This window comes from Emydura macquarii, unplaced genomic scaffold (genome assembly GCF_026122565.2).
Source record: "Emydura macquarii macquarii isolate MOO-44397 ecotype Brisbane River unplaced genomic scaffold, CSIRO-AGI_Emac_v2 contig_67, whole genome shotgun sequence".
NCBI lineage: Eukaryota > Metazoa > Chordata > Testudines > Chelidae > Emydura > Emydura macquarii.
This window is the reverse complement of record NW_027130204.1, coordinates 12,205,785-12,233,441: the sequence shown is the minus strand read 5'-3', so window position 1 is coordinate 12,233,441 and position 27,657 is coordinate 12,205,785. Positions and strand designations below refer to the sequence as shown.

The following is a 27,657-nucleotide window of genomic DNA, read 5'->3' as shown; positions in this document are numbered from 1 at the left end:
CTGCAGAAGAACTGTTTAACAGGGTATAGAACACAGCTTACTCCTTTTGTGCTGCATAGTAATAAATACTTCACACTACTAAAACAACATTGACTTATTGCAATTTTGGTATTTGTCTCTTGCAGGTACTCAGATACAATGGAAACAGGCACCATCATAAGATGATAAGATAAATAAAAAGAATAAATGAAGTTGAGTTCTTCTCTTCTCTGCTCTAACCATTAGACAACCATCCATAAAAACTAACATTTCAACATCTCAGATGGGCTCAAGGAAAAGAAAACTGCTCACATGTTTCTTGTTCCAGAAATGCTGTTATGTACATGTAAGAGGTTTCAAGTGCAATATATTAATTCATCTTATGATCATATTCAAAAACAATTACTTCAGTTTTAAAAAAGTCCTCTTCTGATTGACATCTGTCTGGATAATAATTTGCCTCCATGATACAGAATTAAATTAAAAGCTGTTCAAATATGGGGAGTGTGGGTAAGAGGGGGAGGTACACCCAAACCTAACATGCAAATAGCTTGTTAATTTGTCAATCAGCCAAAATAAACAGAATGGGCGTGCAATAGGTTTAGTTAAATGCCTGAGGAATAGATGTCAAATAAATCACTTAGTTAGCCCTATCTAACGTGCTAAATTACAGTCATTTAACACAGAGGAGGATTCCTTTTGTTAAAGCTTTTTTCCTACTCAAGAGTCCATCAAATATCGTTTGTATCATTTTGAAGTCCATGTTAAACAGCAGGGGCAGTCAGTGTAGAGAATGGGTCTTTTATGCTTTCTGACAAACTTTTTTTTTTTTTTTTTTTTTTTTAAATCTATGGAAGGTAGTTTCTTTGTGGGCTTTTTCAAGTTAGCTCCTATTCTCCACCTAGTCCTTTGGCCCTGATTGACAAATTAAAAGTTGTGACTTCCTGCTGTGGTTCTTGGGGGTAAAATTCATGGTCCAAAATTACAGGTAAAGTAATGCATTAAACTCTACGAATGCTCAAGATATGAAACCATCCCAACAGCAACAATGAGTTCTCTGTGTGGGAGGGAAGAGAAGAACCCTCTAGCCCAGAGAAATGTAGGCAATATCCTAGTCTGACTGTAAACTTTGAGGAGCTTGCAGGGGAGGGGCAAGGATGTACAGAAGGATACAAGCCTTCAGTGCACTGTGGTGCGCTGACTATTTTTACAAGGAAGGGCCACTGGACCCTCACAATTCTATAGCTAAAAAACTGCTGCAAAAATCAGCACTTGGTCACTGCATCTCCCTGCTCTGCTAGCATCTTCTCTGCCCTCACTATCCTTATTGTTACTCGTCCACCTACAGGGGATGTTTCCCTCCAAGCCCACAAACTCATGCTCTGCCTTCTTTCCTCCCTCCTTGGGAGGAGGATGCATCTTTGCAGCGCCTTTGATAGGTCCTTACTGTCTGAGGCAGGACCAGTAGGAGGTCTGCACAAGGAGTGAATGAAGAATTGGGACCAATGTAAATGCATTTCATGTGGTTGTAATATCCAGAGGTTCTTTGGCTCCGAACTGTAGTACATGGAATTGATGGGCTGAATTTAAGAATGCAATGGCAGTTTTAACTATAAATATCTTGGTTTTAGTGTTGGCTTCAGTATAATTTTCCACTTTTCTCATATTTAATTTCAGCGAACAGAGCTCGACTAATAAAATGCACTTAGTATTAAGGATTCTTGTGTATCACTAACTAGGCAGCGTTCCATGATTATCTTACTGACTCTGAGCCATTGCCACCTGCCCAAATTATAGCCATAATATGCCATAAAAGACATGCCACTAAACACTGTATGATCACTAACACTTAAGATGCAATTGGTAATGGATATTGAGAAGTTTGTTAATGAGAAGTCTAATGAAGGTCAAAAAACACTTGCTAGTCAATGTAAGAAATGTTGCCTTAGGAAATTAAAAATCATACACCATAGCACATGCTGGTGGTCTTTCAAAGAAAACTGCTCTGGAAGTGCAAAGTTACAATTATTACTATTCTCACTCTGAATTAGAGGGGAAATTACTATTAATTACATCCCCCATATACATTATTTTATTGGGCCTTTTATGCTAAAACATTGCACAGACCTATAGGTAAGTAAATTAATCCACAAAGAGGAATTTAATTGGGTGTTCAAAAGGAAAGTACAGATAGGCAGTCCCCTGATTTTAGAAGACAGGTTTATCCAGAAATAAAACTGAAGCATAGCTGCCTAAATCTCTTTTTCTGTAAGGGTTGAAAGTGAATCTTAGAACCGCAAACAAATTTCATTTGGCAACTCTCAAAGAACATCTTGCAACACAGGGATCAAGAAGGTCAGCAAGCTTTGAATGATTAAGGCCATCTAAAAGTTTACAAGTAAGGATCTCAGTTTTTAAGAAGAATGCAATGCATAGTGCAGTACATCCTTGACAGCCATGTTTTGCTCTGTGGAATCAATGTCTTTCTAGGCAAATCAGCCAAATAAAAAATTATAATGTTTCATCCCCAAAGAACAGAAACAAAACACGGATAACCATCAGGAGATCTGACTGAAAGAGAAAAGAGCACAATCTAGAAATGCTCCCTAAATGACATAGGCTAGATATTTCATCGAAGATATAACCTTTTGTTTCTGTAAAGCTAGAAAAACACTATGATTTCAAACAAAAGAAATATTATGTAGTAGCAACAAAAGACCAACATGATATCTAAGGCTACCAGTATTTCATTTTATTAGCGCTAAGACAGAAAGAATTTTGCAATACTCACAACCAGACAGATATCTGACAGATAAATGAACTGGAACCAAGACATAATCTATTGATAAGAATACACAAAAATCTATTCCCAGATTACAGCCAGGTTACTAAAGGTATCATCACATGTAGTAAAAGGCATGGCACACTGAATATAAAGACTATCAAAAATAAAACTACTGACAAGAACAAAATGAGAATGTAGAGAAATATAAGAAGTAAACCAAGTTAACAGAACCTGGGAGATCTAAAAGTTGCTCATGGTAGTCAAATAACATTCTGTGATCAATAGAATCAAATGCTGCTGACAGATCAAGCAGGAACAAAACTACCTAAGCCACTGAAGTTTGCATTAACAAGTAAATCATGACGGGCTCTACGAGAAGTCTTGGTGTTATAGCTAGGCCTGAAACCAGACTGAAATTTCCCAAATAGTTGGACAGTTGCTAGATAAGACAGTGCAAGTAACTGCACCACAAACACCCATCCTAGAGATGTGGCCAAAACACTGATAATTCACTGGCAAAGTTTTCTCGTAATGCATATTTTTTTCCCCTAGCAATGCCCAGTAAAGAGATAAGACAACTTCTGACACTTGCCTAAATTTATTATATTACTAAAACAAACAAGGGTCAGACTCAGACTCATAGACGTTAACGTCAGAAGAGACCATCATGATGATCTAGTCTGACCGCCTGCACATTTCTGGCCACAGAACCTCACCCTTCCATTCCTGTTTAACAAGGCTAAATGAAGTGTGGAGGGGCAATGATGGGACACTTGCACTCTAATAATATAAATTTGATCTTCCCACTGATGTTAACATAATCTAAAAATAAGTTACAGGCAGCTCATATTTGCCGAGGCTTGTATGTTTTTGTTCACTTCCATCTACTGGAGTCACCTCAGTGAGGGCAATGAGAAGTGGAAATGTCTTTAGTGGATATCTCTGGAATGCTGATTTGTGTCAATAGCTTTACAAATCGTAAAAGTTTATTTTGTTTGCTAACATTCCTAAAGCAATACAAGGTGAATAGGAAAAGTAAATTTGCCTCCTGTTTTAATACAGAATTCGATCTTTTCTTCTGAGTCATCTAGGGAAAGAGTATTAAATCCGATGAGGTTAAACTTTCCCGCTGGTTGCACTCATTTAGGGTTTCTTTTTGTTCAGTAACATCCTTTTGTTGGTCACCGGGCTATGAGAAAACATGACTACTATAGTAAAGCACTCTTGAGATGTGAAAGCCCCAATGGAAACTAACACACAGACTTACGTGCTATCAGTTTAGCTTGTAACATATAGAGCATCAATAAATAGCTTATACACAGATTCTTATCCCTGGTTAAACCTCTAGTGATTGTCTCCTTGGATAGGCCTCAGCAACTCTTAACTTAATTGTTATGCTAACCTTTAGCACACAAGAAGCCTTTGTTGCCAGATCTCTCTCTAAATTACCTCACTATGATTAAAACCACACAGCTACTACATTGACAAGCTACTTATGATCCCCTACCCCAAAACGTACTCTCCACATTGTCTCGCTGTTTCCTTGTACTCACCCCCCCTTTCTTTCTTTAGCCATCTGTTGTCTCTTTTCTTATACTTAGATTGCAAACCCTTTGGGGCAAGGACTGTCTTTTTATTCTGTGTATGTACAGCACTGGGCACCACAGGGTCCTGGTCCATGACTGGGGCTCCCCTAGGCACTATAATAAAAATTTTAGGCACATTTCACTCAAGTACAATCAATGCGACACTCCTATCAAGGCCATTGAAACTGAGAGACATGGAAATTTTATGGTTGCACCCATTCGACTACAAAGCTATGCAAGATGAAAGGCTTTAAGACTCAATTTTGGACCCTTCTTACATAAGCATTTTCATTTCCTACCACTAAAATGTTCCTTACACATTCAGATAGTGTTCTCTTATTAGAGATGAGACAATCAATGCAGTTATATTTCCCCAAGAACTTTCTTTGGTGGTTCCTTCAAAAGGGAACCCCTTCCTTCCTAAAGTTAATTTTAAATGTTTGTAAGCAATTTTTCACCTCAATTTCAAAGCCCTGAGTCTTGTGTGTTACACTGTGCTGCTGTGGGCATCTTAAACTCATACTAAAGCAGCTACTGTTTTGGTCTTTCTGTAATGAAATTATTGTCAAAAATAGCAATCACTGCCATTTAAGTTCAGCCCAAAAGCTTTGATCCAGATGGCACTTTGATATACAGACTAAACCAAAAGATAAATAAAAAACTGCCGAGCAGTGGGGCACAAGGTAGGAAGAGAACTTATGTTTATTCAAAATGCAGCATCTACAGCTATATATTATAAAACCAAGACAAAGTCAACTGACAAGTGGTTTCTGTGATGGAGCCCTTCCATATCTACAACAAGAGTCACAGCAACATATGCTTAAACAAATCTTATTAATGGAATTTTAATAAAGCTCTGTGCAAAAACAAACAACAAAAAAAGAATGGGCAACTATGAATAATTTCTTCTAACCTTAGTTTTAGTTTAAGTACTAACACTTTTCAGATGGCACATCGCTCACGCAGATGAAGTTTGTCATCTTGGCCCAATTACTTGCTTAACCTAACCTGATCAAGATATCACTTCTTAAAATAAACCTGGCTACCTCATTATGAGGCTAGTTAATTGCTTCGTCCTGCACACACAAGAGAATACATTTCTACCGATTCGTCTTCAAAAACTAAATCCATAGGTTTTCATAGCAATCTCCTTTTCTACAGTTGTGTGTGTCATCCTGGCATGGGACAACATGTAAATGGTTGACAAGAATTATCTATAATTGCTCAGTTTAAACCACTCTGGACTGAAGGCCTGATTCAAACTCCATTGAAGCCAATGGATTTCGGATCAGGCCCTAAATGGAAACCGTTCAACTGCGTGTCTGATCCCGGATGACTGAAATCAATAGGTGCTTTACTACTAACTTCACTGGACACATGATCAGGCTCTAAAACTATACAAAGCAGGATTCCACCAGATCAGGAGAGTTGTTACATACTGTACCAGTCTTCCCTCCAGTAAATAGCTGGAAGCAGGCCATTCTGACACCCATTGTTGATGTTTGTTAGGTACATAATTCTGAGTGCCGAATTTATACACTGCTTCATTCTAACCGCATTTCTGCATGCCTAATTTCTGTCCAGATTTAACAAAGACTAGTTTATTTCAGTGTAAAACTATCATTTTTTCTGCTTCATGTAATTAAGAAGAACAGCACCAAGGGATTATTTAGCAGAACTTCAAATGCTTCAGCATCACTAGTTTAAATTTCCAAATGTTTGAAATACTCTTTCCATCGTATCAATGGTGTCCTTTTTTTTTTTAAATAGCTAAACAACACAATTACTATTAAGGATTGCATTCCAGATGGGATTGAAAAACACTGTCAACTTTAGTACCTGACACCATCATGCCTCTGTCAGTTTCCTTGAAAGCACTTGCCAGGATGCATGTTAGTTAACTTACGTACAGCAAGGTCTTTATGAAGGCCATGAAATGAAATGCTGACAACACTTACAGTATTTGCTGTTTTCATAAAAACTTTTGGAATATACAACATTCTGACAGGAAAGGCAGTTTAAGGAAATGCCATTGATGCTTGCTGTACATTCTGTTTTATGGTTGCAGGTAAAAAGAAGCAAAAATCTTGTAAAATGTCTGCTTACAAGTCAACATTTCACCCACTCAAATAACAATGTCCTAAGGATCAATCATATTAGAAAGACCTGAATATCCCCCAGCTTCACAAATTCTTTTAAGGGGCAAGCACAAGGAACAGGAACTGTATGCAAATATGTCCCAGTTTCCTACTGAAGTCTGCCTTTCATCTCCTTATTCTGCCTTTTCCATCTGACAACATGCAGCATTGCTTTACCCACAATGCTCTCTCTCTGTCACACATACACCACACACACAGTCTCAGACAGACTGGAGCAAACACACACACACGCGCACGCTCACACACAGCCACACACACTCCCTCCCCCAAAAGAAACCAACTTACCCACAAGTTATATTTCATTCAAAAACTAGTCCTCCTCTGCTCCCCCTCCTCTGTTTTTCCTGCCTCTCTTCTGTTGCAGAAAAAGGCCACATATGTCTGAAAACACTTCTAGGCAGAAACCATCTAGTGCAGAACAAAGACAGCCGGGGTTGCCTTAATCTCAGCATAAGGCAGCCAGTAGCTATTTTCAAGCTTGTTCTCTCTCTCCCCGCTCTGAGGGCACCCTGCGCTGCTCTGTTTTTCTCTCTCTCTCCTCTTTGCCTGTCCAGCTACTGCACAACACACATCAATTATTCATTGCTTGTCTCCCGGTTTCCAGGCAAAACCAATCACAGATGGAGTCTTGCTAATGGGCTCATGCCGTACTTGCCAACAGGCTATTTGTGCTCAAGCTACAACCCTCCAGAGACAATAAAGAGAATCAGGTTAAGCTTTAAAACTTCACACATACGCGAACAGACCTGAAACAGCGATGTACATGTAAGCATCCATATGACACTGCTCTGGAGCATGTCTTCAGCGTACAGGATGTAAAAAGGCTGCTTTAAATCTTCTGAAAGGGTTTTAAGAAAATCAAACACTCAGAAAATCTCACCTCAGCTGCATGTTACTGATATTGATGGTTTTCTTTTCTGTCTCTAGTGATCCATCTCTCCCATTACACACATCTCTCTCTCTCTCTCTCTCTCTCATCCATATACACATCCCCTCTCTCTCTCACACACACACACACCACACACACAAGCAATCACAGCCACTTTGCCTAAAAGGGAGGGAGACAGAGAAGGGGGGGGGGGAGAAACCCAGGCAGCTCACATTTCAAACTTGCAAAGAGGGGTGGTGCTTAGAGCACTAGGACAAAGCCTCTTTATTTGGCATTCAGCCAAAATACTAAAATAAAACCCCTCGATCAATTAATTTGAAGCAACTCTTGTTCCAGTGTGTATAACAAATCATTAAGGGCAAGGAGGCTGAAAAGTCTTCAGGATTGAAAAATTCAATACACTTGTTTCCCCCCTCCCCTGCTTAGAATGCTGTTGACTAAATCCATCAAACTAGTCATGCTAATTAGCGCCCAGAGAAGCCTCTGCATGTAGGCAATGCTGGTGGCTTCCTATGTGAAGATGAATCAGTCCACTGGAGGGAGAGTGGGAGGAAGTGAATGGACAAGTTTTCTAGTTGGATGAATGTTAAACATGCATCAGGGGCATGATTTATCTTAATTACTTGTTGAACCACAGGAAGGAGGGTTAGTGCCATTTGATTGGCACCTATACCTGAATTTGTTTTTTTGGAGGGGGGGGAGGGGAATGAGGAAGGAGGGATTGTGTTACTTGAGCTTTCATTTTTTATTTAACCTTGATAATCCTAGATACTGCAATAATGCTCAGCGTTTACATAGCATTTAAGTATACAAAGCACCATTCAAGCATTAACCCCTGCCAAATAGATAGGTAAATGTTAACCCTAATTTACAGATGGTGAAACTGAGGCACAGAGAAATGAATGTGTGCTTTCAAAGGAGCCTACTGGAATTCAATGGGAGTTAAACATCTAACTCCCAAAGCCTGCTTTGAAAATCTCAGCACAAATGACTTCCTCGTGACCCTGCAGAATAGCAGGATTAGAACTCAGTTCGAGCCCCCTCAACTCCCTACCTGTGGCTCATTCTTCTTAACAACTCCAATAATTTTCTGTGTAACGTAACTAAAACTATTTACATTTGCAATTAGACTTCTGCGCATTTTAAATATGTTCAACACTTCAAAAGTACTCTTCACTGAGAGAAATGTTTCAATAAGCTCTTCTGTTTCAAGGCTTTCTTTAAGAAGTTGACAATATAAAAGTCAAGAAATAAACGTACAGGAAACTTCTGAGACTTTTTTCCTCCTCCAAGGGAAAACTGGCAGTTTAAGTTGTGGCCGACCAAGAATCAGCCTTTTCCTGACATAGCATCCTGTGGTAAATAGCCACTTCCTTCCCAGGCACAACCTACGCAAATATACCTCCACTTCTTAAAGGGGCACTGGGACATTTTATCACAGAGCCCTGGGTTATATGCTGCTGCTTCCATTTCAAAAAAAGAAAATGGACACTATAAAAAGAAATTAAAAAAAAAACAAAAACTAGCAGGTCCGCTCTGGATTCCCCTCCCTCCACCTAGTATTCACAATTACTCACAAAACCATGTATTCCAAAAAAAGTGTCTGCAACATGGTGATGCATGCAAACTATCAGCGTTATCAAAGTGGGGTTCTGCTCTGAAAAGTGATTCCATAAAAATGACATTGGCTGGTTTCATGTTTATTTTTTTCCATGAATCCAGATGAAATAAGTAAAAACGCATTTTGTTTTCACTAACTTCCATCCCTGAAAATTCAGGTCAGACAGTCAAACTGGGTTCTCGCCTCCTCTCATAGTTCCACCAGCGTAAAAAGGTGCTGCAAGTCAAATTCTGCTCTCAGTTATACCTCTGCAAACCCCAAAACTGCACAAGTATAATCGATGGCAGAATTTTAAAACGATAGTTTGCATAGGTGTCACAAAGGATATCATTTGGCCTATACAAGTTTTATAGATGCATGCATGAGATGGAAGGAATCCAGCTAGACTCTCTCAGCCCAGGGCTGACAAAAAAAAAAACCCAAAACCCTCAAAACAAACATATTTTTACTTGCAAACTGATCAAATTTGAGATGGAGGCAATGAGAGAAACACACAGAACCTCATGAAATTCTTTTTATCACTTTTCAGAATAGAACTGCACTTTAAGGAGATGTGAATTACATTGATTGGCAGGCAGAGAAAAGGATAACGTGTGTGAGTTTCAGATGACAGTGTTATTCAGAACTGGCAAAACTAAGATTTATGCTGATAATCTCTTGCTGGTGTAACGCCACTGATTTCAGCGTTTGAAGTTATGCCTGAAGAAAAATTTAACCCAAATCTTCACTTTATTTATAAACATATATGTATGATTTAAATATATAATTTTATTCATAGGCATAGACATACACAGAGTGTTGTGCTGGTTTCAGACTGTATTGCAATTACAAAACTTTCACATAGCTCTACTCCCAATATTGTCATGTTGCATATTAAAAAAAATAAGACAGACACTTTTAAGGTCATCTGGAACAGCCTTTTAAAAATCAAGATTGGCTGCTTCCCTGCATATAAACCACACTGAAATCCGAGTTTCTCAGAAGAAAATACATATAGATATAATTTTCACTTTGATGTATTTACACTTTTAAAAAAATTAATTAAAAAAAATCACTGATTTTTTTCTGCAATTATATTCACTTCCAGTGTCAGAGTATAGGTTTCTCTATAAACTGCCTATTTTTTCAACGGAAGTGGTTTAGAGTAGACAAATCATTTATCTAAAAATTAGGTACTTACTTCTCCTTTGACAAATCTTCAGCGGGTTTCTAATCCCACCCTGCCACTTGAAATACCACTTTCTGTGATGACTTTTGAGTCACAGTTGTCAGAGGAATCCGGCACTGTAGTTAAATGGATTAAATCATACTTCACAGCATACTGTATTTTGGCGAAGAAGTAGTTTATCATTTGTAGAAATTAATCATAAGAGTTTTTTCGGCAGGGCAAATTCCCAATCACTTTTAAGATTACATGTTTAAGCCCCAATGACAGCAGTATGTCAAGTTACATCATAGGAAGGGCTGTCTCATGAAGTGAGAACTATTAACAAGACTCACTGAAGTCATTTACTACTGGGAGGAATGTGGGTCTGTGTCGGGTAAGCCATTATTAAAAAACGGTGTAGGAGAGCAAGCCCATTGGCTGTGCTTTCTGCTGCCACTTGGGAAACACGGAATCTACCCCCAGGCGAACTGCCTTTCTCCTGTGACTAGAGAAGCCTGGTGTCCTTTGGACTCTCAGTGTCATTCAGTCCTTGAGAGAAGAGAGTGCTTTATTTGTGACACCTCTTTAGCTGATTAAGCAGAGATGTTGATAGGCTCCCAAGGGAGTATTGCCCAGTACTTGTATCTACCTTGAACTATAAACTCTTTAAGGCAGAGACTGTCTGTTTTTGTATACTGTGCAGTGCCAAGCACTTTACAAATGCTAAATAAAAACTAAAAATAACAAACAAAACAAATAGCAATAATAAATATTTTTCAGCAAGCAGGAGAGTGAAAATAAGAGGGCTGCAGAAGGGACAAAGAACCAATTTCCAATTTCAATGCTTTAATGCTAATTAGTGTCAGACGCACACCACCCATGGTGCCTGATGTACTGGGGCACCATGATTCTCCAGTGTGGTTTTGTTATAGTGGCAGTGCAGACACTAATGTGGAGGAGCAAAGCTGTTTAGAGAGGTGGTGTTGTGGGGGTGAAGGAAACACTCATGCTCTGTGTCAAGCAGCTATGATGTCAGTTATTGCCAATTCTGGAATAACATGACATTTTAGTTATACAAAGTATAACAGCCCACTTGACAAATTACCCATAATGAAAGAAGTAGAGCATCTAACATTATCTAAGGGTCCAATCTTGCGTCCTTATTCAATGGGAGTTTTAGTGGAGTAAAGTCTTTAACTGCAGGCTTGGTCCCTTAGTGCATTACTTCAAGGACTATTTATTCTAACACAGATAGGAGTGCCACAGCTATGTGTACATCTTAGTCCTGATGCAATGGTTTTTAAAAACCCTTTAAAAGAATTACAATTACATGTTAAAAATACAGAGAATACATGGATCAGTAGCTTTGTGGATTTTTAAAAAAATGTCTCACAGTAGCCTATATCAGTAGAAGCTGCTATAAATCACAAGGCTGCATCCTAGGCCTTGGCTACACTGCAGAGTTTTGTCAACACAAGTTATGCTGATGATCAAAAAGCACTATAATTACATCGCTCATGTGTGTTCACACAACACTCCTATTGGCGGAGCGCATCCACGGTGGTGTGCTAGCATCGACTGAGAGCACTGCACTGTGAGTAGCTGTGAGTGCAACTCGCTACCTTCTACAGCTAGGAGTTGTAGGAAGGTGGAGTGGATTGCAGTGCATCACGGGTGTGGGCTCAACATCCCATGATGCAGTTTTTTTCTGTCCCATCATTCCATGGTTTCCGACTGCATCTCGCAGTATTTTTCAATGGCCCCTGTTTACTGTGTACCTGCCATCTCTGAGGATCCTACACTGCTCTCACTGTTGTGGTCACTGCTGTGAACACACTGTGGGTGGTCATGCAGTATATCACGAACTCCCAGTCTGAACAGAAATCAGAGGTGCTTGACCTGCTGTGTGCCATGGAAAGAAAACACCAGATTACTTTTGGCATTCACAGAGCAGCTGCACACGATGGACCTTCACTTTTGGGCTCAGGAAACAAGCACAAAGTGGTGGGATCGCATAGCTATGCAGGTCTGGGATGACGAGCAGTGGCTGCAGAATTTTCAGATGTGGAAAGCCACCTTCCTGGAACTGTGTGTGGTGCTTACTGCAGCACTGTGGCACAAGGATATCAAAATGAGAGCTACCCTCTCGATGGAGAAGCACATGGTGATCGCTGGGTGGAAGCAGGCAACTCCAGACTGCTACCAGTCGGTCACAAATCAGTTTGGAGTCAGGAAATCCACCACTGGAGTGCATTACTGCAAGTGTGCAGGGCCATTAATTGCATTCTGCTATGAAGAACTGTGACTCTTGGAAATGTGAGTGAAATAGTGGATGGCTTTGCAGCAATGGGATTCCCTAACTGCGGTGGGGCGACAGATGGCACTCATATCGGCCCCAAACCATATTGTGATGGAGTACAGCAATAAAAAGGGGTACTCTTCTATGGTATTGCAGGTGCTTGTGGATCACCATGGGTGTTTCAACGTGGGGTGGTCAAGAAAGATGCATGATGCACACATCTTCAGGAACACTGGCCTGTACAGAAAGCTGCAAGCGGGGGATGTTGTGATAGTGATCCATAGTGATCCCGGGAGACCCCGTGTACCCCTTACTTCCAGGCTCATGAAGCCTTATATGGAAAATCTGGACAGCAGCAAGGAGCGCTTTAACAATAGGCTGAGCAGGTGGAGAATGACCTTAGAATGTGCTTTTGGCAGATGAAAAGCACGCTGGCGCTGCCTTTATAGAAGGTCAGACCTAAATGAGGAAAATATTCCCATGGTCAGAGCAGCCTGCTGTGAGCTCCATAATATTTGTGAGATTAAGGGTGAAAACTTTCCCCCAGGGTGGAGCACAGAGGTGGATCACCTGGAAGCTGATTCTGAGAAGCCAGATACCAGGGCTATTAGAAGGGCACAACGGGGTGCTATTTGAATCAGGGAGGTCTTGAGGCATCATTTTCACAATGAGGACCAGCATGTGTCTTTCTATACAGCATTCTGCCATGCTTTGTTAACTTGCCACCTTGCATGAAAATTCTGATGATTCCTGACCTTGATTTATAGTCTGCAAATGATTCAATTGCCACTGTGTATTAATTTCAGCACTGTGTGTAGGAAACAAATAAAGACTGATTATCTTTCAGAGAGTATGTTTTTATTAAATACCAATTAACAACACGCACAAAATGCTTGGTAGGAAGGGAGATAACAGTGAAGGGCAGAGTAGGCTCTCCTAGCTGTATGTAAGTCCAGCTCTCATTGTGGAAGCTGACTGAAGGAGTGGACTGGAGACTACTGAGATGGGCTGGGAGGTTGGAAGGAATGTGTGTGAGGAGTTTGGGGAGGGTATGGCAAGCAGTTTTGTATTGGCTGCAGGGGGAAGTGAGCATGCATTAATTCTGCCTGCAGCGTGATAGGGACTTCAACATCTCTGTTTGGTCCTCCATCACTTTTCCACTTCTCCATCCGCTTCTGACCCATTAAAATTCACTCCTGGCACTCCTTTCTGTCCCGCTGGTCTATTTTATAATTTTCATTTAAAGTCTCTCTCAACACCCCGCGTTCTTGTTTCTTGACCTCTGAAGATTGGAGCACATCTTGAAACATGTCCTCCTTGCTCCTCCTTGATCACTTCCTTATCTGGTGGAGACACTCCACTGGCATGCAGGGGGTTCCATTGAAGGCCACATCCGCAGAAGAACAAGAAACAATAAACAGAAGCTTGATGGTTAGTGCACTCACAGCTTCAAATCATTACAGAAAAATACACCTGTTGTTAAATACAAATCAGTTTCTCACTGTCCCTTGGCTGGGTGAACACCCTAAACATGGTGAGTTCAGTTCGGGCGGACGAGGGAGTGGGCGCTCAAGATGGGGCAAAGGGTTTAAGTGCTTTTTTAAGGGGATCATTGCACGCAAGCAGTGACAAAATTGTAAATTCTGCCATCATTTGCCACAGGTGGGAGGGTCATAGAAGCTGATATCTCACTCCTGAGGGTAAGCAATGATGCAAGGGTACATCTTCGGCATGCGAGCAGCTTCAGACTGGGTCCATATGCTGCTCACCTGTGTGCCACTTTGGTCCCTGCACAAGTGGTTGCCGATTGGCATGGAAAAGTTTCCTACAATGGGGGAAGGAACAAGACAGCTCTGCCCTTCGGCAGAGGGCTGATGAGTACATCCAGGAAAGTTTCCTAAAGATCTCTCTGGGGGATTCCCGTGAAATCTCCTTGTACATTAATGCATTTTTCCACTGCACAGGGAAATGTGAAGCACATACAAACACAGCTAGTCTTGTACATTTCTATTCCTTCACCCACTTCTAGAATATAACAAAGCAAAGGACAGCTCTACCTCATATAACTGAGCAGTATCAACTCAAAAAAATCACTTACCAGAGATCCCTTCTCCAGCATCATGTGTGCCGGAGATGGAGTGCTGGGACTGGCTCAAACCCTCCGGATCGAGAAGAGGCCCTGGGGCTCCCCATGGAATTGGATGACCCTGTTGCCTGTCCCATCTCATCCTCCAACTTGACCTCCGTGTCCATGACTTAGTCCTCGGGGTTGAGTCTGCTGTCTGCCGTATCCAGTCCCGCCAAAGTATCAATGGGGTTTTTGGCAGTGGAGGTTGGGTTGCTGCCGAGGATGGCGTCCAGCTCCTTGTAGAAGTGGCAGGTCTTTGGTGCAGCACCAGTGTGATGGTTTGACTCGTCTTCTGGTACGCTTGCCTCAGCTCCTTTATCTTTGCACGGCACTGATGCATGTCCCATTCGTAGCCCTTCTCCAACATGCCACAGGATATCTGACCATAGGTATCGAAGTTCCTATGGCTGGAGTGAAGCTGAAACTGCACAGCCTTCTCTCCCCATATATTCAGCAGATCCAACAGCTCCCGTGTGCACCAAGCGGTAGAGTGTTTGCCTTCATAGTCAGCAGGGAAGATGCTGATGTGAGCTCTGTATGCTGAGCAAAGAGGAATTTCAAAAATTCTTGGGCCTTTCAAGGGGGAGGGATGGATGCCTGTGTACCTGGGTGCAGGACAACGGAGTACGAACTGCTGATCAGAGCAGTCAGGGTTGGCATTGTGGGACATTTACAGCGACATAACCAAGCGCAGAGTCTACACCGACACTGCATTGATGCAACTTTGCCACAAAAAGCTCAATGCCTCTTTTATTTTGTTGGCAAAGCAGGAGAGTTTTGTTGAAGGAAGGAGCATTATAGTGTGTACGCCTCCACTGCAGTGTAGTGTAGACAAGGCTCTAGTCAGAAAGCAGTGATGTACTTAAAAAAGAAAATCCTTTAACTCAGCATCAAGTGCCTTTTCATGCATAATCCACTTTTCCAAGATCAAGCCAACTCAATCCAGAGAGAGGTGAGAGAGGAAGCACAGCATATTAAGCAAGGAAGACAAATTCTGCAAGGTGGTTTAGTCCTGTCTTTTGTTTAAGTCAAACGTTTCTACACCACACATCACTATGTCTAAAAAACTACAGTCCATACCCTTGAGGTCCCCTTCTCTGCCAGACATCTCCAAGAACAAGGCTGAAAAGTTCCAGAATGTAACGTAGCATTTCTCATCACACAGGCTCCCTCTTTTCACCACTGCTTCCTTGTGCTAACTTGCACGGACTCTATAATTTTAATATTCTGAGGTAGCAAAGAATTGTGCCTGGAAATACTGAAAACATTGTCCTTTGCACAAACGCACCCTATATTTGTTCAAGTGGACTTGACCTCTTTACATTTTCTTTGACAATCTCAGGTGCTATAACTAATGTTTAAGACCTTGGACATTTCTGTGTGCTTGTACAACCCCAATATGAAAGAACCTTCTCTCCTCCAACCCTACAGAGGGGGTCAGGACAGGCTGTGATTATGCAAGCTCACAACTCTTGTAATGAGGAAATGACCTCCCCACATCCCTTTACAATCACCATAATCTTCGGATGAGGAAGCCCACCTTACAACCACTAGTCACCTATTTGTGTTGGATTTTGCTACCTTCTCATCTCCATTTTTTTTTTATTAAATGTGTTTACCATACATAGACCAAAAAGAACTATGACAGGAAAATACAGAAATGACGGAACAAAGCCATATTCATCATGTTCATACATTTACATTTTGTTCACTGTTATACACTGTAAGAAAACAGAGGAGAAAAGGAAACAAAGCAAAGAGAAAGGGGAACAAGCCATTGGACACAAGGGAAAGATCGCACTCCCAGCATAGTGTGGCAGACAGAAAATGTACCCTGCAGAACCAGAAAATCATTATACAATGATGCCATCAGTCTATAACTGTCTCCAGTGCTATTTCACCACTCCCATCAATAGAGCTCCCTGTACACATAGCTATCTGTTAGGCAGACAACTCTAAAAACAAAGACCAAATATCCTCAAATCTGTGGAGTTTTCCCTTCTTTTAGTCTTTCAAGAGCTACTACATCATTTAACCCACTGGACCAGTTTTCTACCTTGAGATGTGTAGGTGACTTCCAGCATGATAATATCAGATTTTGTACCACTAAGATTAATGAGGCACAAGAACCAGCTTTTTGTGAATTCATCATGGGAGAGATTTAGGTTGAGGAGTCCCAGTAGAAACAAGTCTGGTTGCAACAAAAGAGAAACTCCAATTAATTATTTAATTCTTACATATCCCTACTCCCTAATGCTCCTAATTTTTAGATCGTCCCATACAAACCAGCATATGGGTGGAAGCCAGGAATGTACATCTCCAACAGTCATTTGCATCTTTAATGCCTCCTTTAGACACGGCGGTTGGAGTCCATTGCATGCAAAGCACTTCTGGTGAATTACACAGAGACAGAGATTCATTGAGGCCTTTTTGTACTAAGTCCAATTTCACTCCACCGTTGCGTGATCAAGGGGATTCCCAAAACCAGGCTCCATTTATTTTCAACCATCTTTCTAGTTTTTGTAATACCCTTCATTAAGTAAGTAGATACTGATGCAGCGAGGCTGACAAGGCTGCCCAATTTCCCTTGTAACTTTAATAAATCCAGAAATACTGGAGTTGCTTTTAGATTGGGGCAAAACTGATTGGCTAATTCTAATGGATTTGTATTTTTTTAAGGGTAAAACCCCCTTGTTTTTGCCTATATTTATTTCACACGACCAACCTTTTGTGCCTGCCTAGTCTAGCATTGCATATTCATTCAAGCTCATTAGACACATCACTTGTTTCGCTTATAACTTGTACCTCTCCAGCATTTAAGTACAACTCAAGGCCCACCATGCCTTTCCACAAGTGGGAGACCAGTCTATCCAGGAGATAGGTTTGCCTCTGTTAAATACTTTGGGATTACAGTCACTCTCTGCATACATAGGGGGTGGGATTTTCAAAAGCACTCCACTTTAGCTTAACGCTGCTCCCACTTAAGTCTTTTATTACTGACATCAGCGGGAGCAGAGTTAGGCCAATGCTACCCAGGCATTTACTATTATTTACTTGGTTCCACTCCTCTATTTGTTTTGGATTTGCTGTGTGACAGGGAACTGAAGCCACACATTGACACTGGCGTGCCGGGGGTTAACTATAGCTAAGCTTCTTCCTCTCCCTGCAATGGTGCTTGCGGGTGGATAATGAGGCAGGTCTGGAGACAGCAAGCTAAAAAGAAAAAAGGACAGGAAACTCCACAAGCGGGGGGGTTACCTTGTAGTAAAGAAAATTCCATTCTCAGTCACTCCAAGGCTGTCACAGTAAAAACCCTGCTCGGGGTTTTGGTTTTTCTTGGCACTGTAAGACCAGTTTGTATTGTTTTGGCGGTTGTCAATGTTGCTCTCTAAGACCCTCAGGAGATAAAAGCCTTCAGGAAAACAAGGCCAACCTAAATGACAGTTTTTGCTTTGATTATTACAAACATTCCACTACCATATACACCCTTGTATCACCAATGTCATCTCCTCATTCCAGCCCCACTCCCCCAGCTCACGGCCATTCAAATGGTGCTATGAATGGGGCCCTCGGGGTTTGCTGGAAAAAGGGGCACAAGCTTGTATTCATCTTCTTGAGCCTAAGCACGCTGCTGTTTGATGCAGTTGAGCTCCAGCAACCCAGGGGGATGCAAAGTTTTCCTCTTAAACCCAAGTCATCCACATATTGCCACAAGAGTGAAGCTGAAGTGCTAGAGGGACCAGAACTGAGAAAGAACAAGTGATGCAAATGCACTGAGTAGGACATGAATAAGAGGAAAAAGCTTAGGGGGATCCATCCCCTCATCTTCCACAGTGGTTTGCACTAGGGTGACCGACAGCAAGTGTGATAAATTGGGACAGAGAGTTGGGAGGTAATAGGTGCCTATATAAGACAAAGCCCTGAATATCGGGACTTGTCCCTATAAAATTGGAGCATCTGATCACCCTAGTTTGCACCTTCTGCATTGGAAAGTCAACAGGAGAACACCAGTCCCATACTGGACGTGAGCTGTTAGAACATTAGAATTCAAATGTAACAGGAAAGCAGAGATGAAACTGATTTGATTCCATTCCAAAAACCAGGGACAACATAGTGTGGTGTCACTCTCCCTAAGACCACCATCAACTCATGAAAACCATACATAGAGCTCTCTGGCTTGTGCCGCACTGCATATGATATAGGAAGATGCAGAAGTGGTTAGAAGGCAGTATTATCCAGAATCACTTAAGGTAAGGAATAGCATCAGGGTTTTGGGCCAGAAACATTGACCTAACTTGACAGTCTGGAAAATCTTTCCTTCTAGACAGCAAAAAACGTTTGTTTGTGTGCAATCCATTTCATAAATACCACCACCTGTCTTTTCCTAACTATCTAAACAAACCTGTGCACATACACTATACACTCATTTTTCATATTAATCTGACAGAAAGCCACACCCAAAGTTGTTTTCAGAGGATCTGAAATGAAGCACAAATCAAGTGCTTCAGATCAATAAGGCAAAATTTTCTAGATATGAACCAATCCAGTTATTCTCACTTTTTTCTCCTTGCACCAATCTGACTTTAAGAGCATCCCTCAATATCCATATTTCACTGTACTCTAAGGAAGATTACAATATTAGCAAAACCAAAATGGAATTATTAAAATTTTGTGCTTTTCTGCCTATTTGGAAAGTCAGCATCTATATTAATGCAGAAGAAAGGGAATGTACCTGAATGGAAAGCACTGTAGTTCAGAGGACTACCAAGAGAACACTGGTAGGCAATCACTACAGCAACATAAAGAAGTGCTTCAGGGATAACAAATATTTACCAAATTATTTTCTACAATACTCTGTTCAAAGCAGGTAGTTCTGCAAAAACTGCAGACCCTTATTATAAGAAAGGCCACATCTTGGTATTTCTAAGGTTACTGGACTATGGGCTCATTCAACTCCAAATTCTATGGGCCTGATTCTCATTTACACTGAGCTCTTTTACGCTTTATGCCACCTTAGCAGCGTAAAGGAGCCTCGGTTTATGTGTTTAAATACCAGAAAGGCACCAGGCTAAAAAGGTCTTAGACCCCATTAGATTATTCAGAATCTGGAAAAAAGATGCACTTCAACATTATTTTGCTGGGGGAAAAATATCTGTAACAATTTATGAGAACAAGATTAAAAACAGCAATTAACACAGGCGTCTATCTTTAGTAATTATTCATATACCTGTTTAGCTGATAATAAGTCGTAGCTCCAGGCTGTCTGCCTGCATTGCTAAAATGCAGACAGCAACCTTTGCTAAATTGACTCTACTGGTTATACTCGTGCTGCAAGAGCTGTTTTCAAGGACAGATGTACAATGTTATATGGGTAAAGAGACAAGCAAATTAGAGACGGGTGCTCTGTCAGAATCAGACTGAAGAACTTGTGTCAGCATTTCCCTACATTAATAAGGCCTCACATTTTTAACTCCTCACCTTCCGGCTATTACTGGGATGCAAGAAGCATCTTTACCCACAAGTACAATATATAATAAAGATTTGTCTTCTAAAATAAAATGTATTTAATCCCTTGAAATTTAATGGAGTGTCAAAAAAAAATAATAGCAATACCTGCATTCAGTGTCACTCTTTGCAAATGAAACAATGAGATAGAGTCTTTCACCTGTGCCAGTTTTAACCTAGGCCATTCCCATCTGATCACTGTTCAGTGCCTAAATGAAACTGAAGTTGTGATCTGACTCCATTTTCTAGTAGACAAGAATTCATATCACACACAAAAACCTATTCTTGTAGATGGCACTTTAAGGGTCACACAGGTTTAATTTTGGTGAGGCAGTACAGCTTAGCAGATAAAGCATTAGACTGGGACTCAGGAGCTGTGAATTCTCATCCTCAGCTCTGCCACTGGATTGATGAGTGACCTTGGGCAACTCACTTCATCTTCCTTTGCTCTCAATTTCCCCATCCCCAAATGGGGATAATGATGCCTGCTTCCTTTGTAAAGCACTTTGAGATCAATGGATGAAAAATGCAATACAACCATTATATAATATTATATAGATGTGTATGTTGTGCATGGCTATGTCTACACTGCAGCTGGGAGCATGCTTCCCAGTGCAGGTAGACAGACACATACTAATTCTGCTTCAGCTAGCCCACTAACCATAGCAGTGTGGCTGGGAGTAGCACAGGCAGCAACATGGACTGAATATAAACTGATTCACATGCAAGCCACTGTGCATGCTATCCCCAGCCACACTGCTGTTTTTAGTGGGCTAGCTCAAGCACAATTAGCACATACCTGACCTGTTTACTTGTGATGGGATGCCTGCTCCCAGCTGCCATGTAGATGTACCCTGTGTGCATGTGTAAGGACTCTAACCCTTTTCAGAATGATGTACGACTGTCTATTGGTTTTACTTGTGCAGCTACACGCTAAACTGATATATGCCGGGTTTTAATCAATAAAAGAGTGTCAACACACAAAGTTGCGTCCGTCTAACTAAATCACTATAAAATTACATCCCTGCCTGACTATGTTGGTATAACTCTGCGTGTAGATCAGGTATAAGCTTAGGCAAAGAACAGAATGTGCATTGAGACTGTACTATTAGAACTTATCCCTGTAAGTCAAAGTTTATGTACACTGCTACAGAAGAGTGGGGACGCTCAAGTTGCAGGTGTCTACATTTTAGCTCTTTCAATAAACAGAAAATTAAGAAAACTTTTCAGGTTTTCACCTGGGATATCTTATTTCCTGGAAATAGACATGAATCTAAGACACATTAAAATTTGCAATGTAGTAATACAAAAGTCAAAATGGTGTGTTTCCAATTAATGCAAAGTTGATGTGCAATAGACACAGTCAGAAGGTAACAATACCAAATTTTCTTCTAAATGAAAATAAGTTTATGGTGAGTAAGAGAGAGAAATTCCCTGTTCAGTTTCTGTTCTTTTGTTTTAAACAACAGCAACACCTCAAGATGAGATAACTCTTTAGGGTAACATAAGGGGTAAAACTAAGTTCCAACAGGATGATATTTAGGAACTGAACACTTACGCTGTTGAGAAAAGAAACTTTCCTAATACTGAGAGTGGTCAGGTTTTGGAATAATCCCCAAAAGGAAGTGGTAGAAAACCCATTGCTTGAGAGATTTAGAACTACACTGTTAACAGCACTGGGAAATACATTGTTTGGAGCAATCCTCCACAGGCAGAGAGTTTGACCTAATAAGTGTTTTTTCCAGTCATAGTTTAATGAATTTATGGTTTCAGAGAGCTAAGCAGCAGCTCATTAGGAACTTGTCTTAACTCCCTCCCCACAGAAAAAAACCCCAACCAAACAAAAAAACACCTTGTTTGAAGAGAGAGAAATAAATATTAAAGTTCATAGTTCATCATTTTGAGCATTTTCATCCATTTGTTAAATAATTGATGCATTACATGAAGATGTGTTAATAGCATAGCTAAGAAAGTACACATTATGCTACAACCTGAAAACTATCCATCAATGTTTAAAAAATCATTTTTTCTATGTCTCATACACTAATACATGGAGGACTGCACAACAGTAGATCTTTAATGATTTACAGCCACCAGGCAGGATTCCTGTCCATAAGATGACACTCCATTCAATTGGCTTGAATAAGTCGAAGACTTCTTGCACTCAGACTGCAACTGATGTAAAGAGCTACATTACTGTTAGCTGATATTTGTCCCTCCTGTCTGGTATCGCACACAAAACAATGCCCCAGTGCAGTGATTATCCACAGAACGAAACACTTTGAGAACCAAGCAATGGGAGACGATCTGGGGAGGAGCGACTGATGAAATAAAAATATTCCATTAAATGATATATTTTAAAACAGGCCTTCAGCATGGAGGCTGGAGAACCACACCCCTAGCACGTGCAACTCTCTCAAATGGCTTATGTGTCTTTTCCCTCTTTGCCTTGTACTCAAACCGGTTGTAAGTGAACATTGCAGCAGAACGTTATTTTACATAAGTTAGAACAAAGACACAAAAGACTTTATTTTAATCACTCAGAATTTGGGTTCCTCAACCACCCCACTTTTGGCAATACAAACTACCAGATATAGTGCACTACCCATAAGCTTGAATGATGGGAGACTTTGTCTGGCCAGGGGAAGAAAAGGGGCTGTGGCTCCTTTAAGGGTTCCTTTGGGTTAAGGGAGGGGCAGAGGAGACAACATCTGAGCCTGGGACGGACTGGAAGTGGCTCAGGTAGGCCTCTGGAACATGAGCAATTGCAGGAGGGAGGGTATCCATATCATATTCCTGACAGACAGAGCCCCTTTTCATCCAAGAGCAAAAGCACCCAGCCTCCCATCTACAGGATCAGAGCAGGACAGGGTCTGAAGTACTGTGGGCACTGGACTAAGTGCCTTTTCGGGGCTGAGAAGGAATTTTTCCCACACCCCCAGACTGACATGGGCAGGCAGGTTTTTCCACCTTTCCCACAACAGCTCCAGGACCTGGCTGCATAGGCAAGGAAGTTCGGTTCATGTTATTGCACCTTAGCAGGTGTCCAGTCAAGGTACTCATCCAATCGAGGGTCTGGTTCCTCATAACCTGGAGCAGAAACTGGATTTAGGAGAAGACATCCCCTAAGAAAGCTAAGGAAGAGGGGTTGGGGCTACTACTGTCTGGGACAGCAAGGAGATACCACCCTTTTCACTTTCCCTGCCCCTGAACCTTCCTATGAGAATAGGATGGTGGGATCCTAGCATTGGGCTGGGATCATATTGGGAGGCAGAAGGCCAAATAGGTGGGAACAAATAAGGAAAGAATGTTCCTACATTATGTGACTTACTCCCAGGTATTTCCCAGACAAGATAATCAAGCTGCAGCCAAATTAAACCACATCCTTTGCATCTCGTCTTTCTTCCTGCATTGCCGGGAGAATAAGACCACCCTCTTCAGCGAGTACACTTTGGCCAAGATTTTCACAAGTCATGAATGCTTCTGGATGCCTCAATCTAAGACACTTTAAAGGGCCTAATTATCAAAAAGTGCTAAGCATTTGTCCTCAAAAGTCAGGCCCCTTTGAGGTATTTCAAGTTGTGCACCCAGGAACTGAGGCACCTAATAATATTGGTAGTCACTTCTGAGAATCTTGGCAAAACTACCCTGTAGCAGTTTGCACAGACGTTAAAAATCACTTAAAAATAATCGATTTGCAAAACTTTTTCAAACAACTTTCTTAAGAAGATACATTATTCCAACAGCACTGCAAGCTAACAGTCACTTGGCAGGAATTCATTTGTTTGGGGACAAAGTTGAAGAAATAAAGTTAAGTTATTTTCATTTTGGGGAGGGTAACTGGAGAAAGGTACAAGGGGAAAACTGGCTGAGGGATAACGAGATATTGAACTATTAAGAGCCATACTCTTTCAGAAGAAAAGTTAAAGGGTTTTATTCTACCAGTGAAGTTAGTAAATTCAGAGCTACTTTTCTGTGATAATACTCCCCCAAACTCCCCCATCCTACAAAAAAAAAAAACACCTGTTCCCAAACTTTCCTTTCTCCTCTTATAACCCTATAACATATATAGAAGAAACAATTAAAGTTGGGAAAGACTGGATTCAATAGAGATACGTGGGTCTAGCCACAAAGTTTCCTTGCACCCCCCACAGAAATTGGGTCCAAGGTTTAGTTGTGGCTCACGATAAAGCTAAGGAACAACAATAAAGCTTGGGGCTGACCCTCTTCAAAGTTTGAAATTTATCAGGACCATGGGCTTTGATACGAGCCCGTTCTTAGCACAAATAACAAGGGCATTTATCACACTGAAATTTAAAAAAAAAAAAAAACCAAAACAAAAACAGACTCCCCTCCAGCCCCCCTCCCCCTCCAAAACTGGCTTCACAAGTCTAAATAAAAATTACCCCTAATGCACAAATAGGGTCTGAGGCATTTCGTAACAGGTTGTCACTTCGTCTGTAAGCAAAGGGAACAAAGTCTCTCAGTGAGTTTAGGATCCTTGGATCAGGAGACATGGAGGAGGGAGATCTAGGGAACAGTCAAGTTGGTTTCCTCACTTAGAACTGTATTTCTACCCTGTGGGTACCAGCTACTCAGTCCGGCTTGAACTAGTGAGATTTCTGTCCCTAATCCCATGCCACAAAATCCATCTCTTTTCTGGGTGCCATTAGTTATCAGTTCCCTTGATAGCACATTGAAGTCACACCCACTGAAAGCCAGAGCCCAGCTGTTCACGTTAAGAATCTATGGGGCTCTCCATGAATGCAGGCAGTATTTTGGGGCTTATTTTACTTCCCCTCTTCCTCTTGCCTAGCAGCAATTCTCATAGAGAAAGGGTACAAGGAAAGTTTCAGAGGGAAGTAGGCAATTCATTTGCTCAGTGCTTTTTTGTGGCTCAGCACAAAATGAAAAGGCCTCCACTGCCCACTCAGCCCTGTGCACCTTCAACCCCTCTCCCAAACGTCAGAGGTAAAAGGACATTATTTTTGTTGTTATCTATCTTTTGTGGTAATGCCTAGAAACCCTACTCCAGCACCCCACTTTGCAAACACAGAACAAAAAGACAGTCCCTTCCCTAAGGAACTTCAATCTAAGAGTATGTCCACACTGCAGCTGGGAGCACATTTCCAGTGTAGGTAGACTGAGACGCCCTAGCTCTGTTCACGCTAGTACACCAAAAATAGCATGGGTGGTAGCTCAGGCTAGCCGAGTACATATCCAAGGGGTCCAGGCAGGTTTGCACTCAGGTTGTTAGCCCACGCTGCCATCAATACTTCTGCCAGCTACACTGCTATTAGTTAGCGTGTCTGTCTACCCGTGCTGGGAAGCATGCTGCAGCTAGACATACCGTAAGTATTCACAGACCATTTGTTTTTTTCTTTTCCCCTGGCAACAATCTGCCCATTACTCAACCTGGCTTCTAAGAGCAAGAGCAGGGAACAGGTCAATCAGAGGAAAATGAAATGGCCATGGAGTTGGATGCAGCTGTTAGCTGAAGTAACAAGACACACAAGACAAGTTTCCTGCGAGGTAGGATTTGAGGTGCAAACCCCCATCAGTTCAGGGCAGACAGCGCAGCAGTATGGACATGGGATGGGGTGATGATCAGATCCATTTTTTAAAATGAAAACAATCACAGGCCTCAGTAGGGAGACACCAATTAAACTGAAGAAATTGTAGGTGTGATTTAATTAGTAGTAGTATTAGTATTTATTGGTAGTATTATAGTAGTGCATCCTAGAGGACCCAGTAAAGATTAGAGATCTATTATGCTAGACACTAGAGTGCAAAGAGGAAAATACACTTAGTAATTTTTACTCTTAAAACAGAGTGAGAAAGACAGACAGACACAAGGACATTATCTAATACATATATAAGAATTATTTTTGTGAATAGCTAATAATTTAGGACAAAAGACAACAATTCCTACAGGAAGACGGTAATTAATATACTAAACTTTGGAAGACAGGACTCATGTAAGTTATCAAATATTTATATGATGTTATATTAAGTAGAAAGCAAAGTATTGACTGTGGTATCTGATTATTTCAAAAAGATAAAAACAATCCTCAAAACAGTTACATTGGGTCACAGAAGCGATACGTTAGTTATTCAGAATGTTTTTAGAGTAGTCAGTCATCTTCTAGAAAGGAACATGCGAAGATAAAAAAAAAAACATGGGCAGACACCACTTCCATATTTGTATTACATAATCATCCTCACTGATGTGTGCATGTCAGCCAACTGCAATGCTAACTGGAGGATACAATCCAGCATGAATTATAAATCAGGAAGAAAATCCACAATCTTTTCAAATTTACACCTGCAGTGTAAAGTACCAGAAAGTGGATTCCTGTGTACAAGCAACCAAGACACAGAGATCAGCAGCAGCACTCTACTACAAACGTTATTGACTGGTCAGACATGCTTGGGTGAATCAAGGAACCATGATATGTGATCTACTCAACATGGAATTCCTGGGGATGGTACTAAATCCCCCAGGGTAACCTGGCGTGTTTTTCACTCTAGTTTGTAAACATAAACACTACTTCAAAAGAAGTCACAGGAGAAAAGACATTTTTGCCCTTAAACGTTCCCTTTAAAATACAATAAAATAAAGCCAATCTTCCTACCCATCCCCGCTTTACAACCAGTAGCCAGATGCAATACCTTAATTAGCTGAAAATATATACATGGAGTCTGAGAACAGAGGAGAAAAAAAGAAAGAAGAGAGTTCACTGTGATGCCATTTCAGCTCTGCTTGGGAGGAGTTAAACACGTTAATTTACTCAATTATATTAGCTCACCATTCATTTGTAATCCTGATGTACACTTGAGGGAATAAATGAACCAGCGGTCTGTTGACATGTCTGATAGGTAGTGGGTTGGGAAATCACCTTGCTCTGGGAGACATTTGGAATTTGGGACAGATCAGGAGCTCTCGCTCCCTGTGGGTAAATTGGCTGCTTAACAGTCGCGTTACCAGGAGCTGTACCTTTCCTCTTTGTGAGTCCTTGCTGACAATATCCTTTCCATGGGGATGGCATCAGAAGCAGCACCTTTCCCGTACATTGAAAATTGAACTTCCTTCTCCATTCGTCTATCTTCATAATTCTAAACCAGCTCCCAGGAATCTATACTCCTTAGACATTTATAACAGCTCATCATAGAGGTACCCCCATAGTCTGTTCTCTATTACCCATCCTCATACAACAGGGGTTACACATTAATTACAATTACCCTAACATCTCTCATAATTACTTAACATTATTACATTGCATGGGAGTCTCCAGCATAAATGCAACGTTTCCATCACTGCCACAGAGGGACTGACAAATTCAATGGACAGCTTCAGGATTATAGCAAATTCTTTATCCAAGTCCTCCTACAAAAAGGCAAGATCTCACCATGGAAGAGATGATCTTGTGGTTAAGGCATCAGATTGAGACTCAAGTGTGCAATTCCTAGCTCTTTCACTAACTTTCTGGATGACACTGGTTAAGTCATTTAATCACTCTGTGCCTCTTTCCCGCCCCATCTGTAAAATTCTTCCACCC

The 27,657-nt window shown here is 41.1% G+C and overlaps 1 protein-coding gene across 14 annotated transcripts in view; it reads right to left on the bottom strand.

The window, feature by feature from the left end:
* Positions 1-27,657, bottom strand: part of ZMIZ1 (zinc finger MIZ-type containing 1) — a 482,416-nt gene that overhangs the window by 122,825 nt on the left and 331,934 nt on the right. Inside the window, exon 1 of one of the 14 annotated variants that reach the window (XM_067539714.1) lies at positions 7,390-7,485. The exons of the other annotated variants lie outside the window; for them this stretch is intronic. The gene's annotated coding sequence lies outside the window, so the exon portion shown is untranslated. Of the gene's footprint in view, positions 1-7,389; positions 7,486-27,657 lie in introns of those variants that run through there. 14 annotated transcript variants of the gene reach the window in all.